Below are 3,774 nucleotides of genomic sequence, written 5' to 3' on the forward strand. Positions count from 1 at the left end.
GGTGCTCACTCCTTCTGCCCTGATTTTCTTGTATCTCTTCAAGCAGCTATTATTGTACTTCTTACCCCAGATTGCAATGATTTCGGTCACTGCTCTCTATCCTTAAGGCCAAGACCAAGCTTTCACCATTTTGTACCTTTAATGCTAAGTATACTACCTGGCATGTAGTAGGCACTCAATAAAAACTTCTTTTTCCATGTAGGAAAAAAAATAAGAAAGACACATATAAAAATGTAAGTGGTTATATATGGTTGGTGGAATTATGGGTGGTTATTTTTAAAAAATGTTTTTGCCTATAATGGTCATGTTTTATTTGAGTAACAAAATGATTCTGTGAAAGTAAGTAAATATATGCTCAACAAGATGGATGAATCAATGAAAAGATGGATAAATTCAATACATTTAAGTAGTTTCCATTCCTCCAGATTCTCAGTATGTGGGTCTGAGACTGAGTTAGCTGTAGGGTGAGAAAAATATTCCCACTCCCATGAGTCTTCTTCCTATTTTCTATTAAAATGGCTTTGAAGTTCTTTGTCTTTTTAAAAAACACTTTATTTATTTATCTTTAGACAGAGGGGAAGGGAGGGAGAAACGGAGAGAAACATCAATATATGGTTGCCTCTCGAGTGCCCCCTATTGGGGACCTGGCCCACAACCCAGGCATGTGTCCTGACTGGGAATCAAACCAGCAAACCTTTGGTTTGCAGACTGGTGCTCAATCCACTGAGCCACATCATCCAGGGCTTGAAGTCCTATGTCTTATGTTCAAATTCACACTTTCTGAATACCCATTCCAAGAAGGAAAAATTATCCTCATTTCCACCACTGTCTATACGCCAGGACTCAGCAAACCTTTTCTATAAAGGTCCAGACAGTAAATATTTTAGTCTTTTGGGGCCACACAGCCTCTGTTCACAATTTCTCAACTCCAATGTTGTATCATGAAAGCAGCCATATGCAATATAAAAATGAATGAGCATGGCTGTATTCCAATAAAACTTTATTTGCAATAACATGGCAGGCCAGATTTGGCCCAAGGGCCATAGTTTGCCAATCCCTGATAACTTTGCCACTGTTGTTTCCCTGCCTGAACAGCCCTTTTTCCTACCTACCTACTTAAATTCTATTCACCCTCCATCTTTCAACTATAACATTAATACTTATCATCTACTGCCTTAACCTGATGTTACTATAACGTAATTACATGCATTCTAGTAGGTACTAGATAAATATTGAACAGTTTGCTGAGAAGTGTTCTTTTGAGGGGTTTTATAAAGGGGGTATGCTTTGGAATTATGCTTGGAAAAGACTAGAATGGGAGAATGTAAATATTTATAATAATAGTGTATAGGGCATTAGTATTATGATATGGTGAGCATAGTGATTCCCATCTTAGAAGAAAAAGGCATACAAAAAAAAAGTTAAGCAGCTCTACAATGACCTAATGGCAGAGCAGCAAAGAGAAGCCAGGTACTATGACTCAATGTCTCATTCCTTAACAAGGGTCCTCGCTCTATTTCTAAAATCTAAAAGAAAAACAATAATAGCAACTTATTTGGGGGAATTTAAGACCCAAGTGCAAAGGAGGTATTAGTGTTTTTGGACCAGCTGGGAAGGATAAATCGAACCCCATCACTGGAGATGTTGAAGTTTCCCTTCGAAATTAACCACCATGTAGCAGTGTGTGAAGAACTTTGGCTTCACCTTTCAGTTTTCATTTTTTCTGCTCTCCCAAATCCTGAGCCTATGCTCTTGGCTACATGAGATGGGCTAAGGTTTATGCTTAGGATCACGTGCCAGCCTCAGCACCTCACAGGAAATGTGACTTAGTCATCCATAAATGGTCCTTGTTTGGTGACAAAATGCTCGACTCCCTCACCCTAAAAAGGAAATAATAAAGAAAACGTACCTTACAGTTTCCATGCCACTGATAACAGAATTTCCTGGCTTTCAGACCACTTGCTGACAGAGCAGACCCTTGGAGAAAAGACATGCAAAGCCTGTTGATTCCCACTTGGGGCTTTTCTGAACATTTGACAACCCATACTTGCCGCAGCAGCAGCAGTGGCAGCTCTGTTTGTGAACACACACCATCTGGTCCCAGAGCCACTGGAACTAAATGAAGGGAATACATGTGAATAGAGCTTTAACCTGTTTTTTTTCAACACGCTTTCTATGGCTTCCTTTGGAATTATAAACTTATAATTCCCATGCAGTCATTCCAACCATACCAAACCTTTTAAAACAGAGCTCATGTATTTATTCATTGATTCAGTCACTCATTCATTCATTCACTCAGTAAGACAGCACATATTGAGCACTTCACAAATGCCAATGCTGCCGATACAACAGTATAAAATTCATACATGGTCCCTATTGGAAATTATAGTTGAGTACACAACACAGACATTAAATAGTTCAGATTAAGTTTGTGGGAGGTTATGCATGGGATAGTACAATGTGATATGGGTAAGATTACCATGTAATTTGCCATCCAAACCTGGATGCTTTTGAGAGTAAAAGGAGGTGCTACTAATAACTATTCCAGAACAGCAAGTTAACCTAGGATTGTCCCTGGCCAGCTGGGTCATTTGGTTCAGCTAGCTTTGGCCTTGAAGCAAGGAATGTGAGTTTATAGGTTCACTTCCCTCCTTCCTTTGTTACTCTGTTTCTACCTTCCCCCATTCTCCTCCTGCTGTTATTTTTTTAAAGGGTAGCAGAATTAGGTGGCATGAGTGATGGAGTCCATCAGTGTCAGTACTTTCAACCCAGCACTCTGCAGTGTTGATGGCCATTGATCTTTCATCATTTCCTCCTACTTCAGGTTAACTTGAGAAGAACCTTCACTACTCGGATGCTCTAATTCTTGACTCCTGCCTTTGATTCCACCTCCTTTCCAATATATCAAGAATGTGGCTATACCTCTTCCCAGGGCTGGCCTGTGATTTTATACTCTTTAGCAATATGAGGAGCAGGCTGGATTTGTTGTACTAGAACCTTTTTCTTCCATGAAGCCCAAATCTCAGTGGTACAGTGGCTCCCTTAAGGGCCTCCAAAAGATATAAATACATCACCAACAACTTATCATTTTGTTCTGCCTTTAACACTGAGCTGTAGAATATTTCTCTTTTCATTATCAAAAATGTACCTGTAATTGAGCACCCACCTGCGAACCAAAGGATTGCTGGTTCAATTGCCATTCACAGAACATGCCTGGGTTGCCAGCCACGTCCCCATTTGGGGGCACATGAGAGGCAGCCACATGTTGATGTTTCTCTCCTTCTTTTTCTCTTTCCCTTCCCCACTCTCTAAAGATAAATAAATAAAATATTTTTATAAAATGTACCTGTAAAACTATACTATTAAGCACAAACTGGGGGCATGTGGCAGATGCTAGGGCGGCTCTATCCCATAGCCCCTATGTCCACTGTGCATTCACTTCCAGCCACAGTAGATACTACCCAGCAGGCTGGTCATCACAAACACCTACCAATCCTCTGCCTATGGCTTTACCAGTCCCTCCTCAGGTTTGCTCAACTCACACAAGACAACCTTCAACCAAAGAGGTACAGGTGACAATGGATGTGGTAGCCAGGATCAAAGGTGGCCCCATTGATCTTTCCTTCCTGGTAATTATACTGTTGCATAGTTCCTTCCCACAATGAATATGAGTGACCTTTGTAACAACATAATATAGTGGAAATATAGTGCATGATTTTTCAGGCTAGGTCATAAAATGCATTACTGTTTTCACCTTGCTCTCTTTTGGATCAC

Source organism: Desmodus rotundus, chromosome X (assembly GCF_022682495.2).
Source record: "Desmodus rotundus isolate HL8 chromosome X, HLdesRot8A.1, whole genome shotgun sequence".
NCBI lineage: Eukaryota > Metazoa > Chordata > Mammalia > Chiroptera > Phyllostomidae > Desmodus > Desmodus rotundus.